Below are 17,037 nucleotides of genomic sequence, written 5' to 3'. Positions count from 1 at the left end.
GCTATAGCGCCGTGGGGGTCACCGGTGACCGACACTCAAGTTAGCTACAGCGCCGTGGGGGTCACCGGTGACCGACACTCGACTTGGCTATAGCGCCGTGGGGGTCACCGGTGACCGGCGACAACATGGCTACAATAAATCTGTAAAAAAAAGAGATCGACGCGTTTATCGTACTAATTTCGCCGAATACCGATACTATTTCACTTATTTTATTGGGTGCACACGGGATGTAAATTTGACGACGTACGAAAGAAGAAGACGAAATTGCATTTCGCGGCGTGTTCGATCGTTCGATCAATCTCGTACGCTGCACGGGTATCCGACGTATCAGTTTTGTTGACGAACGAAGCGCAGATTACTTGGATCCATCATGCAAATGGCGAACCGAGGTTACGAAGCAACCAACGCTGTCCAATCGACGATTCGACTCGTTTACGATCCACTCGGACCGGAGCCGGTCGATAGTTTCGTTCTCATTACGCATCGTCTACCTATCGCGTTGATTTTCTAATAGCCGCTCGGCATCCAACGACTCCACAAAGGGTTGGTTTTCATTAGTCGAAACGTCGAGTCTGGTTCGACGCGTGCGCAAGGCGACTCCCGGTGATTCTCGTCGGTTCGTCGTTCCCGAGCGAATAATTTTCGCGATCGAGAATAGGAGCCGCGACGCACAGCGCGGAAAAGTGACGAAATCTGTGTAAAAATCGTAGAACTTTCGACGGAAATGAGCTAGAGAGACGATTCTTGAACGAAATTAAGAAACTTTGAAGAACAAGGGGAAAATATGAATAAAGCGACAAGGATAATATTTGATCTTGAAAATATAGGTCGAATCTGCGAGTTTTCAAAAAAGCTTAGCTTTGTCCATTATTGGGAACTGTCAAAATTCTCTCTTAACTTGATACGTATCATTTATTACAGATTCTGACATCACGGATTCAAATTTATATCTCGCGAAAAAAGGAAATCTTGTTGCGTACAATAATTGGTTTAAAAGTTATTCAAGACGGCACAAATATCGAGAAACACCGAACATCCCTATCGAATATTGTTTGGAAACATTTCGGATCGTTGGAAATGACAAGGGAATCACAGCTCGATAACACGCTAGTCGATTATCGCTGAAAATAATTGAACCGTTCGTAATTTTTCGTCCCGCTTCGTTTCCCGGGTCCGAACGTTGCGTTCGCGTCCTATCGCGATACTCGCAGGCATGTTCTACATTTCGAACGCAACGAAAAAATTGAATACCAACCGTACGCCCGTTGTCGTTTCATTTCGACGAACGTAATTAGCGTGATAAAACACGAAAATCGATTTCAAGTTTAACTTCCATTACGATATTCTATCTACCGTTCCGTACGTGTACGCAAATTGGGGGGATATCTTTGTAGCGCGGTACGACGATACGTTTGCTGGAAACCACTCGATCAAAATCGATTACGTTAAGCACACAAGAATATTGACACGATAAGTAAATATTCCAGCCCGAACCATATGTTGCGATGTATCGCGATTTATACACTATTAGGCTCCACAGACGAAGTACGTTTCTCCTATATCCGTCGCAGTTGATTCGTTCATCTCCAGTTGATCGTAATATAGATTTTTTAATTACGCGAGGTATGGAATCGGGGTTTCGTAATTTAACGTTCGAAGGATATCGTTAAACGAGAAAGTATTTACCCAAACGGGTAAATAAAAATGTATCTTTGAGCAGTATTTCTTTATGGATGCGTTTACCGATATGATTGAAGCAAAAATTTATAATTCGGCTTCGTATCGGAAAACCACGCGGCCACTGCGGATATCCATACCGAGGCGTATCGAGATTTCCAAGGAGCTACTCCTTTGAGAACCGGATACGCTTAGAGACAACTGCACGTTATCCTATAGGCAAAAAGACGTCTTGGTCTAGGTATCCCATCAAAGGCGCCCACCAAAATCACCGTCTCGCAAGATCGTGGCTACGAACGCTAGAATCCATCGATAGGTTACCTTGTACATACGATCCATACGGTTCCACTCGCCTCGACAGAGTATCGATGTATTCTATTAACGTAGGCACTCGTAAACGGCGTAGCTCTCGGAACATTGTCGAGTCGAGCGGCAAATTGAACGAGTGGCTGCAAACGAACGGTGCTCGAGAATACAATATTTCCCAGCGAAAACGCAACGACGAGAGAATCTCTAGACTCTGGCGCGGGTAAGGGACGATTTAACTGTTTTCGTTTGAAGCGATCTCGAAACGGAAATGTTTCATCGATGAAATGCAATGACCGCGGGAGGAGGCGAACGCGAATTTAAATGGCTCGCGTATCAATTGATCATGTTAAACGGTTTGCTTCGATTTCATCGTCGAAAGAGTGATGTTGTCGCGAGGCTTGTAGAATTGCTCGTACAACGTGTTCGCTTTTTTTTTTTCGAAGATCGATAGCGTAAGCGGACAAACCACGAACTCGTTCCGTTCGAGCTTCCGCTTTTTTTGGAGACAGATTCGAGAGGAAGGACGGTAGAAATCTTTTTCTTTTTTTTTTCTTTTATCGCGGTCACGATTGCTTTCGACGAATTCAGAGGACGAGTACATTTTCTACCCGTGTTGTAATCGCGTTGGACGAAACCAGTCACGGATAGAGACCGACGATCTTGGAAGATGATTTTTCTATGAGATGTTTACCGCGTATCGCGATTTTTGGCGAATTGATCTCGCTGGAACTCGCGACGCGCAAAGAGAACCCGTCGAGACGAGTCGTTATTCGAGATTCTTGGACCGGTTTTCGACGCTGGTTTGGCGTCGATCCAGCAATGTCGATGGCAGTTTCCTAAGGCGAACCTAAGCTTACGCGGACTAATTTCATCCCTCGAACGACGGAAGTCTATTTACGTTGCGCGTTCGCGAATGGCCGTCGATTGGCTCGATCGTCGATCGTTTAGGCCGCCACAGGCAGAGGCGATCGAACCGAGGAAACCGTCGCCGCATAAATATTATGTTGCTTCGTTGGAACGAGCCCGTTACTCGCGAGGAATTTTCGGCGAGACCGAAGCATTCGACGACGTACAGCAGGTTCGGGTGGCCAAAAATCCAACCAAAATTAGAGTTTTTCGGGTCTCCACGAAACTTGGTATTTTCGAGTTGTTTGGGTCACAAATTATAATAATAATAATAATAATACTTTATTTACGGGCAATCCCTTGATATCAAGTACAATGTAATAGCAATGACAACAAGAAAAACAAAATGTTGGATTTAAAAGCGCGTAGCCTTCGCTACCGCGAGCGCTCCATCGGCATACACGCGCTCTGATTGGTCGGGGTTTTCCGTTAATATCTCCTTAACGAAGCTCCATCTGACATTTTTGCAAAGGAAAAAGTTGTTTCAAATCACCTCCCGAACCACCTCTTTCAAGGTGTTACAACATTTTTGAGACACCCTGTATATTGTAGTTTAACACGTTGATGGCCACGTCACCCATTCGTGGGTGACAGTGCGTTTCACCGAAGAACTAAAAAAATTAATTCTGAAAGTTAAGCTTCAAAGGGAATGAATTTAAATGAAATTCGTGTATTTTGATGAAGTTATAAAAATAAATACCACGACGGATGGTTGATCATGTAGTCTCCAATAGTCTGAATAATATACTTAATTCTAGCAGATTCAAGAATAGTGCATTTGCATAGTGCAAAGTATATCGTCATCGTCGTGGTTTGCTATATCCATAGGTGTACCTATCTTATAAGAAACGTGCCTTAAGAATTTATGCTGAACACTCTGAATCATTTTCGTAAAGCCACTTTGTAACGGATTCCAGATCTGAGATGCGTATTCAACGTGCGGTAGAACTAACGAGAAGTAAAGACTTTTAAAGGTCCGAGGGTGTTTGAAATCTGCGGATTGTCGTAAGAATCTAATTACGAGTCTAATATCAGAATTGCAATATTCCAAATGGAAGATCCGACATGGCCGACATGTATATTAAAATGTTATTTTCATGAAACTTGGTATTTTTGCATTTTTTGGACCGTAAATCATGGATCCGATAACAGAATAGCAAGATTCAAAATGGCAGGTCCAATATTGCCGACATGTATATTAAAATTTTAATTTGATGAAACTTGGTATTTATGAGTTATTTGAGCCGCAAACTTCGGATATATCAGAATTGTAAAATTCAGAATGGCGGATCCAATATTGGCAACATAAAAATATTAAATAATTGTGAATTTTGTATGAAAAAGGATTTCTAGGTTTATAGGGCGACGTAGTTGGAATACATTGACAGAAATAACAATAATAAATTAAAGTTGAATTAAAATTAAGGATAATAAGGTGTTTGATGCCGCGAAAACAGCCTTTTTAACGAACTCGTATGTAAACAACACGCGTACAACATTGATAAAAGCCTGTTCGAAACTTCATAAATTGCATTTTGGTCGCATATTTGGGCATCTGTAGTACCGTGTGCGACGTCCCGTCGCTGTGCACTTTGCGGCTTCGCCGTGAACGGTCTCATTGCTTGCAATGTTCTCGGTGGCGTAGCAGTACTAGGCGTCGCGAGACCGAACGTCTCGTCTGAAAGGGCCCCCCGATCTCTTCCCGAACTAATTAGACCGCGAACAGTCGTATACGAACCGTATCAAAGAATCCCTCGTTCTCATTTCCGACTGTTCTCGACTCTGTCGAGATTGCTCCGCCGATGTATTCTCCCGGGTGCCTATTTTCCTCATTCGCCGCGTTCCCTGCTGGCGTTCTCTTCTTTCGCCAATCGCGCCGTCGAACAGCTATAAACCTATACCTCGCTTCTATCTCTTATTTACCGGCTACACGGATACACTTTCGTTAGGTAACTTTGTTATCGATGCTTTCTCTTCGAACCGAAGAGAAAGCTCGTCGTTAACACGTTGACCCACATACGGGTGACAAGTGTTTTCGCCTGAGAAATTAAATAAATCGATTCCGAAGCTCAGGCGTCGAAGAAAATAAATCTGGATAGTGTTAATACCTTCGTTGCGACATAGAAAATGTCTTCTTCTCGGAATCTTAAAATAAGGTTTTAATTAAAATTCAACAGAGCTCCGACGTAAATCGATCTCCCACTGTAAAACGAACGAAAATGTAGATTTAAACGCGCAGCAGTAATTTAGAGAGATCCCAGATGGATGCAGGAAATATAAAATGTGAGTTATCACAGTCGAATAAACCGCTTCCGGTCCGAGACAAGTTTCCTGTAATATTTCAGGGGACGTCCGTATGCTCGGAGACGGCAACGAGGGAATTCCTTCCAGCGGATACATTAAATGCCGAAAACGCAAAGTTCCGTCTATGGCTCGGCTTGACCGATGTAGTTTCCTAAACTCGAATATAATGGTTCGATGGTCGCATAATTATTTAGCACGATTAGAATAGTTTGTGACGTTGCGGCGAAATGCCTCGGGTCAAGTAGCGCCAAATTTCAGCTGATATATCGGCGAGCGAATTTTTGAACGGCCGATTATCCGCAACAACGCGACGATCGCCCGCAATCTCTGGTCGCACGAAAAATGGCGTTCGCGGTCGGATGGAAAATTCCAGCTTTTGTTAACCAGCCGTCGTTTAATCGACGCTCGCGGGCCATTCGACCGGCATTCGTTGTACAGCGAAATCTCCGAATCTCTGGTGTTGCCGATGTTAAGCCACCGGCTAGCCAGCAATTCGTCTGGCGCGATTTCGATCGGCACTTCGGCTACGTGTTTTTTAAGCTTCACCGTACCGGATACAGCACGGAAACGCGAACGCTTATCCCCTAATGGATCTCTGGCCCGCTCGCGTGCCATGGAAAGATTAATTTTATCGTTGTTTACGGTGAATAACGTGCGTTTAATACGCCGATGGATATTCCTCGAGACACGTCTTCCTTTCTCTCTGACACGCGGGCATTCTCTCTCATCCCTTGGTCCCCTCTTCAGCTGGTATCTCGAGTCACGGAAGATTTACGAGGCGCACCTGTGACCCCGGAAACGAACCGATCCGTTTAAATAGTTGGTCCAACTCGCCGGAAGATTTGTGCGTCGGCATACTAGGCTGTGTCCACCGAGAGAATCGAGCAACGCCTCCTGGATTCCCGTGCGATACAACCAGGTTCACGGGAGCGATTGCGAGTCCAGAGAGGGCTGGCCCTGATCCCTTGTTGCTATTGTCCTTGGCGGTAAGGGAGACCGAGAGAGAGAGGAGAAAAGGAGGAGCGTTTCTTCTTGGGCCTGCTTTGGACTCGTCGGTAATTTTATTCTTTATTTTGTTCGGTACTCTTCGGTTCCCTTGCTTAGTGTATTTCCTCTGTTTTGCATCAATGCATTCGCAGATAATAAATAAAATAATAAAATCTTGAAGCCGAAGGGCGAAGATAAAAATGACAAAATATGAAAAGTAATGGAAATGTCTTCGACTTGGAACATTTTTTCGAGCATGTTGCGGAAATTTTAGGCCAAACTTGAAATTCATGAGGCTGGCTCGCGATGAAAATTTTGAGCCAAACTTGAAAGTCACGGGTCTGGCTCGCGATGAAAATTTTGAGCCCAACCCAATCCTCGATTTTCAATGAAAAATAGAAGGATTTTTTTAAAAAGGGAATCGAACAACTACCTATACGCTGTATAGTTGACTGTAAGTGTTAGAAAATGATGGAAATTATTTCGTTGATCAGTATTTAAGATTTCTTTAGCCATAAACCATTTCTTTAACCATCTTGATAAAATTACTTTTCGCTCCCCCAAAATAAAAAGATCCTTGTAATTTTGTAACAACCAGGAATACAATTCAAAGTGACGTGATTGTACATCAGCGGTCGCGAATGTGTTAAGTTTAGAGATCGGTCGCGCTGTCTGTCTCCAATGGACCTACCATCGCGCTATTCATCCCTGCTTCTTCGTTTCCGCGCCTCCATCTCGAAGTTCGAGCTGGCTCGTTATCGATAGACGCGTAGGTAGCATTTTTCGAACCGTTGGCCGTCCGTCCGCGGTCAAGCGGCCACCGTAAACCCTATCGGAATCGGCTTAAGCTAATTTGCAATTTACGGCGTGTACGGGTTGCTCGTTACATCGACGCGAACCGACCGACGCCGTCCGTCCGAATTTCATCCGGTTACCGTGCCCACCCTCCGAGACGGCTTCAGGAAAATTGAAATAGCCGCCATCGTCGCTGCTATCGCCGCGGGCCGTAAGAAGATTTCGCCAATTAGAACGGGCGTATAATCTCGTAATCGCGTCGGGGCAAATTGCTCCGTCGCGTCTTTTCCTCTTTCTTCCGCGCGGCGACGACCGTTCCTTTCGGACGCGCTTGGCGTCGCGAGAAAATCCGATTTTCGTCCGTCCGGGGGCGTGAAGTCGATGAAGCCACGGAATAGAAGAAAAATTGCAAAAGACGAAACGGAAAGGTAAACTATATCTAAACTAGCTAATCGTCGTTGAAAAACGTCGATCGCCGACACGCGTGTGTGGCGACTATCGATCTCGCGGAAGGGAACGAGCCACGTTAGTTGCGTATAGTCTGTACCCGAAACAGTTACGTCCGAACGAAGTTACGTCGAGCGATTGCGAAGACTAATGTTGTTATGTTAGCTTCGATACGAAGTGTAATCAAACTAGCGAAACACGGAAGGACGAACGTGTACGGGAAATGCACGAAACCGGGAAAGTCGAAACTCGAAAGTCGCGTCTGTCGGCAAAGAGATTCGTGGATTTAAATAAAATACTTTTTTATCGTTGACATAAAAAAGAAAAAATCGATACATGAACTTGTTGGTATTTGTATGGCGCGGATTGCGAGTTCGACGGCGTTCCCTTTATGTTTACGACGCGAGGGTAGCGACACGTCACGTTGCCCGGGTGGATGCGGTGGTCGCGACGGAGGGTTTAATAAATCGCTAGGAACACGGGGCATTGGCTCCTGCCGAGCTTTCGCTCTCCACTTTACGATGTGTACCGTTTGGTCGGCAATCAGCTCGAGCTGACCGATAAGAGGATGAAATTCATCCTCTTACACTGTTTACTCGCTGAACGCGGTTTTCAGGGAATCGAAAGCATACCTGCATGAAATAAGGCGATTTATGCCGTGGCCGCAACGACAGGGTAATTCGCGACCGATCTATCTTGACACGAAACACCCCGATATATCTGATAATCGCGGGAAATTACGAGCCGGACGACAACGGAGAATCTAAATCGTATCCGGTCGTGCGAAATCGTAGGGACGCGTTTCCACGTCGCGATCGATCGTTCCCTCGCGTTCTTCTCTCTCGCACCGGACGGTTCGTCCGGGAGCATTTGTGCAAATTTTCCATTCGAAATTCAATCGCGAAATTTTCACGTGTAACGAACGCAACGAGTCCAGACGCGATACGTAAAAATACATTCGATAAATCACGCGAGCCACGTTGGAATACAAGCCGCAACACACAGGCTCCGGCAAAAGTGTAAACGTCGAACAATAGCTCGCGTGGTATTTAATTTGGATCGATCGTTTAACCGCAATTGCAACGACTCGCGATTGCGGGAAGAATAAATAGACTGTGTAAATAAAAATTTGGTAAACTGGCTCGTAACTAAGCTGGCGCCGAAAGACGTGCCCAAGCAAACTCAAGGCATCTGGCCATCCTGAGCGCGCGCCAGATGGGTACTATTCTTAAAAAATTCATAAATGCGAAAGTATAGAAAAAAATATTTTCACGTTTTGACACGTACTAAAAAACGGTTTAATGAACACACGGAAAATTTTTTGAGAACCTGCGGCCCGATTGCTTTGAAATTTTTACACACTACTTTTAGATACGTTATGCGAAGAATGGCAATGGATTTTTGCGATTACTTGATTAATTTTTTAATTAATTTTTTTTTTTTTGTAAGTATAGTACTCATCTGGCGAGCGGTCAGGGTGGCCAGACGCCTTAATTGAGAACGCCTTAATTTTTTGAGAACCTGCGGCCCGATTGCTCTGAAATTTGTACGCGCTACTTTTAGATACGTTATGCGAAGAATTGCAATGGATTTTTGCGATTACTTGATTAATTTTTTAATTAATTTTTTTTTGTAGGTATTGTACTCATCTGGCGAACGGTCAGGGTGGCCAGACGCCTTAATAGCGTTCAAACTTCATTCCTAAGAAGGGACCGTGTCTGTACTGTATGTTATTCTTCACTGATACAAATATATGTAAATATATGGAAAATTTTTTGAGAACCTGCGGCCCGATTGCTCTGAAATTTGTACGCACTACTTTTAGATACGTTATGCGAAGAATGGCAATGGATTTTTGCGATTACTTGATTAATTTTTTAATTAATTTTTTTTTTTTGTAAGTATAGTACTCATCTGGCGAGCGGTCAGGGTGGCCAGACGCCTTAATAGCGTTCAAACTTCATTCCTGAGAAGGGACCGTGTCTGTACCGTATGTTATTCTTCACTGATACAAATATACGTAGGAGTTGGTTACGTTTGGGACTGAAACGTAAGTCCTAGGCTGCATCGAAGCGTTTCCACGACTCGAGCGAAGGGGAAAATTTCGCCTCGTCGGCGATATTTCATTCGGGCTCGTGTTAACGCCGAAGTCGGCCGAGGACCGTCGTTAATTCTCAGCCGGTGCTTCGCTCGCGGGATATTTCAGCGTTTCGGTTTGCGGTTGCTCGTCGAAATACTCCAGCTTGCTTTTTACTGGGCGGATCGTTAATTAACTCCTATCGTTCTGACCGGAACAGATGCTACCGTGTAAAATGTGATCTCCTCGCGAGCGCGAAAACACCACTTTGGCCTCGTCGAGCGAAAACGCCGTTTACCCGACTGTCTCCTGAATTTTAATAAAGCCCCCATCGATCGATACTGTCTTTCACTTTTCTTTTTCAATCTCGAATGTAGAACCTCGCGAACGCGTGCCGCTGTCGTTTTAATTCTTCGAACGTTTCTTAACGCGTTTACTGCCAGACTGATTCACACGGAAATGTCTGCAGAGCTTCAATTTTGTTTCATTGAAAACTATAGAACCTGACATTTGTCGTATCATTTACGTTTGTACTCTCATCAAAATTTATAAATTCTGTCCAGATTAGCTTTCGTTAACCCTCGGCTCTTCAAATGAATCATTAAAGTTGCGATGTTGCGTTAGTGAAATTGGAGGGTTGAGACAGATAAAATGAAAATGTGGTATTTTACAATTTTTAGGGACAGATAAAAAGACGGGTTATCGCGTTTATCAGTCCCGTTACCATTGTTCCAACGTTACTTTTCAATCATGTCCGAAACGTAATATTATACGCGACGGTGAAGCTGTTACGTTAACAGATCTCTGTCTATTTGCCGAAGGAACGACCAGCAAGGATATTGAGCGCTTCGGCTTGGCAAGATTAAACGCTGAAATTGAAATGCGCAGTCCGCCTTTGGCTCGATTGTCCTTGCAGCGTTCTCCATCCCGACCTTTGTCTTTGTCGTCTTTCCTCTTCTTTGTCCCGCCACTTGTAAGTTCCACCAGTCTTTAAATGTATCCGGCTTTCTACAGTCTCCAATCTCCGTATACATCGTACCTTGGACATTAAGTATCTTCACTGTCGAAGTTAACATTGTCCGCCTCGTATCTTTTTAACCCTTTATAGGGCAGAACTCTCTGGAGATTTTCGTTCACTTTTTGTTGTTGTCGTAATCCATTGACTTACACCATAGACTTAAAAATCGGGGTTTATATAGGCGAGAGTGAGATTTCGGTTGCTACGGTCAGCGGACGGTCGAACTTGTAAAATAAAGAACGAGTAAGCGCTAGAAAGCTCTGAATTCGAAAGCTATGACTAAGATGGTTGCGCGATGATTCTACTACGGTATCTATTAGCTATGAGTTGGTTGCGAATATCTATGTAGTTACCTATATGTATAGTTGGTCATGCAACACTGATAGTCTAAATAATATTTAATCTTAGCAGAAATTTTCAAGAATATTCGTTTGGGAGGCAACGTGTTAATCGCGACAAAGTGCGATCGTTTCACGTCGAATTCCTCGGAGCTGGAATACCGAATCAATCGATTCGAGAGACCAACGCGTTTCTCCTTTCGTAAATTATACTGACCCGTGACGAGCGAAAGCCGGCTTTTGCACGCGTTTACAAAGTTCTCGGAGGGCTTAGAAAGTTCCTCGCGATATTAGCGTGTTCAGGTTAGAAACGAGAGAAGTTCGATACATTGGAAGACACGGGTAGAGCCGTGATCGATTTCGACCCCTCAAATTACCGCGACGTTGAGAGGCAAGTGGTTTCGAAGCATATAATTCCGTCTTCCGGTATTATCTCCTTTGAAGCGATGCTCGAGCCATCGGATATTATGCATTCCATACATACCGAGATATTAATTGTTATACGTTCCGCAAATTCGTACGCGTGTTAGTATCGTGCGATCCGAACGGAGGTGGATGGAATCGAAGTTCGCGTCGGGGAAAGTCCGGTTGCTCGAGTAATGGATTCCAGAACGTGGACGCTGAAATTATTCCACTTTACGGTGGTTTATTTATCAGAATTTTTATATTACGACTAAAGGACGAGCGAACGGTCGAAGAGTCCGAGTGACACGGACCGAGGTCATAGAGTTTGAAAAAGTCGGGAAAACGGTGTTTACTCGACGGTCCGAGTTTTTATTTCCGCCCATTTAGTTGTTTGCGCCTACGCGGAGCGCGTCGCTCTTCCTCAAAAATTCATCGACAAACATCATGAATTTTTAACGAACCGAGCACAACCGTGGACACCGCCGCGCCGGTTCTCGTACGAACAGATACATATTTTTCAAAGGGATACGCGCGCCGGTAAATCAGCCGAGTTTCAAAACAAAAGCTGCTTCGCCGGCTTTCTCCTCGCGAACGGAATATCAAATAGCTGGATACTCCTTGCGAAATATTTTACTTGGTTTTCTCGGGAGATATACTGGAAAACTCTACGAGCACCAACGTTCTTACCGATACAGTTTTCTTTACAGAAATGTCGCGTTTAACGGTCTAAACGATACGGACTCGACGTAACGGTCATACTCTTTCGACGAACATATGCGAGCACGATTAGCTATACAGGGTGTACCAGAATTAGTGTAAGAACCGGAAACGGAGCTGAGACGATTCCGAACGACAATTTCCTTTGCAAAAATGTCGGATGGTGCTTCGTTTTTGAATTATGTAGGAAAAACCACTGACTGATCATAGTGGCACAACGAGAATGTAATTCTACGCAGCTGCTTACAATAAAAAATTTATGCGATTTAGCGACTAAAAAGTAACGGGACTCCTTTAGATGTTGAAAGAATCTAAATTTTGTTCATTTCTACTTGGATAAATGATATTTAATACGAAAGAAAGTAATCTATTATCCGAAAATTCCACTATCCGGCCACTTTTCTCTTCCCGCTAGTTCGTGTTGGAATGCAACGATTGCCACTTTCAAGTCTCGAGGAAAAGGGTCTGTTTTTCCTTGAAGCAGAAAAAGGAGTGGGGTCCTAGCAGGGACAGAAAGCGACGATCCTCAGTCCAGGGAAATAAGTCAAGCGGTACGGGTCGTCGTGAATTTCGAACACCTTTCCTTTAATATTCTTATATATGTTGTAATCCTTTATAAACTAAAGTTTATAAAAATACAATTTCAACAGTTCGGATACGAGAATCTCTACTATCCTTCGAAACTTCAAATTGCGTCGCGTTTCTTGACCTTTCAAGTCTTTTGTGTACGACGCTTCCGACTCGTGTTTTTCATGCTCGACTCGAATTCCTTATTACGCGTCTCGCACGTTGTTACAAGCTAAAGAGGTAAACACCACGCACGTTCGAACCCGCGTCTCAACCGTTCAAGTACGGCGATAAACAACTTTTTTTCTGTACCGTACCGAGCACTCGTCTCCTTGAAGCGAGTCAGTTGGTCACTGTTCGCCGTCGAATACAGTCGATCGTTCTACCGATATATTTCCGACTCCGTTATACTTGCTACACAGTTTCTCCTACACTACACTCTTTCGCGAAAAATCGATTCTGTTTCGCCGCCTGTTGTCTCGCTCAGCGAGAACACAAAATTATTCAAAAATTTCGCATCGCGGACGTTTTAAATACAGCGTTCTTGTGCCGTTAACGCGAATAAAGAATCGTTCGATCTCCGGTGCTTCAGAATTATTACACCCGTTTTCGAAATTGCTGATATCCGTCTCTTCGACTACCGATCCTTTATATAAAGCCGCATCAGCCCTCCAACGTATCAGGAATCTACAAAAGTACGTGTAGTAAAAACTGTGGATGTATATACGGGATCAAACGTATCTTTTTCTTGTTTATTTCCTCGATATACAGTCGATGTAGGAAGTATTCGTACAACAAGCAATTTAAAATAAATGCTTCCTGTACGAATACTAATTACACTGACTGTAATTCCGGAGAATTGCGCGGGAATCTAGACTCTGCAAAAACCGTCTCACAAAGGGAAAATATCTTGGACGAGTTTCGTTTCGCTCGAAGAATGATCGTCGGCGCGCGCTAATAACGAAGAAAAGAAAAGGGGCGATTTACGAGCGAAGGAATAATTATGGCAGGAAAATGAAGCCTAGCTTTTCCCTAACGGAGAAGATGGAGATGTTTGGTGCGTGGACGCATGGAGAACGGTCGAGCGTGACTAGCGTCGGAACAGTGTCGTCCAAGAAACGTTGTTTTTACCGCGGAGGAAGGGACACGCGGTGTGTAATCAACGGAAGCGCGTTGCAACTCGCATCGATGACGGCGCGATCGATTGCGCCAGCCATAAAAGGGCCAAAGGTACAGACGCGAACGAAAGATTAGACCAAGCGTAGGCTGATTGCGGAGAACATATAAAAGCGCGTATAAAAAGAAGAAAAATTTGATAACACAAAAATCATCCCTGACGAGGTTAAATATGGTTATTAGTGACGACTGTTACGAGTGCACAACGTGAAGTGGTTAATGACGAGTAGACTGCGAAATCAAATCTTTGTTCATATGCCTAGAAATATTGAACCTAAATAGGAATTTATTTTATTCTGCAAACATTATAACATGAACTTTACTTTCGATCTTTTTTAGGTTCTTGCATATTCTTTGCATTTTGTAGTTTCTTGCACATTCGACATTCTTACGAATGCATAAAGATACGCAGTCTAACGACGAGTATGTAGTGACGAGTATGTAGTGACGAGTATGTAGTGACGAGTATGTAGTGACGAGTATGTAGTGACGAGTATGTAGTGACGAGTATGTAATGACGAGTATGTAATGATGAGTGGTAAAAGAGAGGTCTCGAAATGTTAGTTCGTTACTGCGCTTTCATCTTTACATATTCTAATGGTATATTCTCTTGCAGATGATCGGATAGGCGTACTACCAAACCTCGGTTTCAAAGCGACGCGTAACGATGCTTGGATTCGACCACGTGAACTACAGTCTGACGTAACGAATCGGTAAGTAAAAAAATTTTTCCTCCCGCTGAAACCAGTTTGCGAAGTATTCTCGTTCTTCACACCCCTGTTTCTCATTTTGAATTACGCTCGAAACGACCCTTTGTCTCGATCCGCGTTTCTTTATTTCTACCATTGCTCTTAAGCGACGATCTTCAGGATAATTCTCGAGTAATAGAAACTTGATAATTCTCGCGTAATAGAAACATGAAGTAACAACGAAAAGTATCTTTACGCAGATTAAGTCGAAAATTGACTCCGAAAGTATAATAATATCCGCTCGTTGGATCGTAGTTTGCGTTACAATTATTCGCGACATTTCCCCCTCTCCGTTCTTTCGAATCAGAGAACAGTCATTCGTCCTGGCTAGGATCGATGGAAATTTGATCCGGTCTACGTGTAATGTATTCGCGATGGCCGCCGTTAGTCGTGATCGCGCAAACGAATGAAACCCAGCTGCATCGGCGGGCCGCGCGAATTCAATCATAAAATCGTAAATGTTTGAATAGAGGAGCATAGGAATCGATCCGGCGGCGCGATGCCTATGTTAGCATTATTATCACGGGAGCCAATCCGTCCAACGCGTCGGGAATCGATGGAATAAATTATTTCGTCCTGTTTGCTTTGTCTCTCGGTTCTCTCGCACTCCGGCCGATAGTACCGCCGTTAGTTCGGCCCAATAAATTCCCGAGCTAATTACGTCGATCGGACATTGTTCTTCCGCGCGTTCGGACCCGTCGATGGTTCGCCCATAAAACGACGTCTTAATTTATTCATCGCCCCGAAGCGTCTAGTTGTTCCTCGGACTCTTCCAAGCTTTCGTTGCAATTCAGTTGAATTATTTTCGGTGCTTGTACATTTACGAGCGGACCGGCTCGTCGCGTTTCTGCGCGAAGCTAAATCGCGTAAACACCCTCAGGTGAGATCGCGAATCGTTTAAATTGTTGCAAAAGTCGAAGCGACGCCGTTTCGCAACGGGAAAACAATCGGTGAAAATACGGGGTGGGATAATTATTTGCTCAAGGGCCGGAATGATCGAGTAGGTTCCGCAGACCGATCGAAGCGCAATTGGAAGCCGACGCGACGTGGCGGCATCGTTGTCCTCCAATTGCAATTGCTGATGCATGCGTACACATAGAGAGGGGGAGAGAGCGACGGAAGCGAAGATCTCAAATTATGCACGAGCGCAATTAACTCGCTGTAAGCGGGTTGTCGATATGCGTTACAATCTACCATATGTTTCTCTGTACCTATACGAACGTTTTGCCCGGTAAATCGATGTAATCGATTTATCGACGCGCGTTCCGCAAAGATGAACGCGCTACCGCTATCGGCGTTCGTCTGGATCTGCGCCGATTTTTGGATCGGTTCTCGAAATCGAACGAAAAATACTCGGGTATTTTCTATAGCTGGTAGATTGAAAAAAGAACCCGCGTAAATTGCTCTCTGTAGAGTATCGAGCACTATTCGGAGAGATGAAAGGGGGGGAGAGGATCCCTGTTCACCGCGGGGGTCCTAAATCCACGTCGTAGCCGCTACAAATGGAACATAGTTGCGCCCGAGCGGTGCACGAGATTTCGCTAAATATGTGTACATATCGTACGCAATACAAACTGGCACCATGTGGCACCACACCGTTTTAGCCTCTGCTCGGCTAACCCATCGGGGCATCGTTCATTCTGTCGGACGACGTAGCTACCGTTTTCCTATGCTGCAGTACATACACTATAAATATTTAAATTTTCGATCAATCATGTCATAGATATACGCGAGCTACGTCGTCGTACGTCTTACATGCAACATTCGTGCAACCAAATACGATTTCATCGATCCATTGCTAAACGAATAAAAAGCGATTTTCGTTGTCGGAGAATATATCAGGAAGACACCCTATGGTATAATTTATTTCCGCGGCAACAGCCAAAGAAGAGTCGGGATAAAAATGCTCTCCAAGTAGTTTCGGTTACCGCGTCTAGTTTCGATTGTTTCGTCGTGGTTCATTCTTCACGGAGCATCGTTGTTAGAAAATCCTCGTAACAGGATACGAAGCTCTTGCGACAGATACGAATCCTTACGAGCACTGGAAACCGCAGACATTCGCGTATCCTTCGAGTATCGAGTTTCATTTCTCCGGTTAATTTTATGGCGGTGTAATGGGACTCCGTTTAACCCATTAGCGAAGCACGGAGCTTTTCGTAGGGAGAGAAGAAAGAATCAATATTTTCGGCCGCGCTACGAAGATGCTTTATTACGGTTGTCCGAGATAATTGGAGAGCCAGAAATTCAATTAAATTTTCATCGTAATACCTTTTTCTCGAAGTTTTAATTTCGGCTCGACGCGTTTGTCGTCACGAAGGAAGATAAGAATAAGGAAAGAAGAAAAGATTCGATAACTGGTGCGCAGAGGAGAGCAGGTTTCTTTCGCCGCGTTAAAACCTTGCGCTATTTTCACGAGTTTTCACAATTTTCACAATTTTAGGGCAAAGTCGAAAATCACGAGTCTGGCTCGCGATGACAATTTTAAGCCAAACTTTAAAATCCCGAGCCTGACTCGTGCTGAAAATTTTAGACCAAACCTGAAAATCACGATTTCTGGCTCGCGAT

The 17,037-nt window shown here is 44.2% G+C and overlaps 1 protein-coding gene across 6 annotated transcripts in view; it reads left to right on the top strand.

The window, feature by feature from the left end:
* The window catches only part of LOC128872345 (leucine-rich repeat-containing protein 24-like), a 128,028-nt gene that overhangs the window by 23,536 nt on the left and 87,455 nt on the right, over positions 1-17,037 (top strand). For 3 of the 6 annotated variants that reach the window (XM_054114949.1, XM_054114952.1, XM_054114948.1), the window contains one exon: positions 14,340-14,436. The gene's annotated coding sequence lies outside the window, so the exon portion shown is untranslated. Of the gene's footprint in view, positions 1-12,910; positions 13,243-13,487; positions 14,283-14,339; positions 14,437-17,037 lie in introns of those variants that run through there. The other 3 variants (XM_054114954.1, XM_054114950.1, XM_054114951.1) reach the window with 2 other exon arrangements.

Source organism: Hylaeus volcanicus, chromosome 2 (assembly GCF_026283585.1).
Source record: "Hylaeus volcanicus isolate JK05 chromosome 2, UHH_iyHylVolc1.0_haploid, whole genome shotgun sequence".
Lineage (NCBI taxonomy): Eukaryota > Metazoa > Arthropoda > Insecta > Hymenoptera > Colletidae > Hylaeus > Hylaeus volcanicus.
Note: the sequence above shows the minus strand (reverse complement) of the source record. Positions and strands in the feature narration are given on the sequence as shown.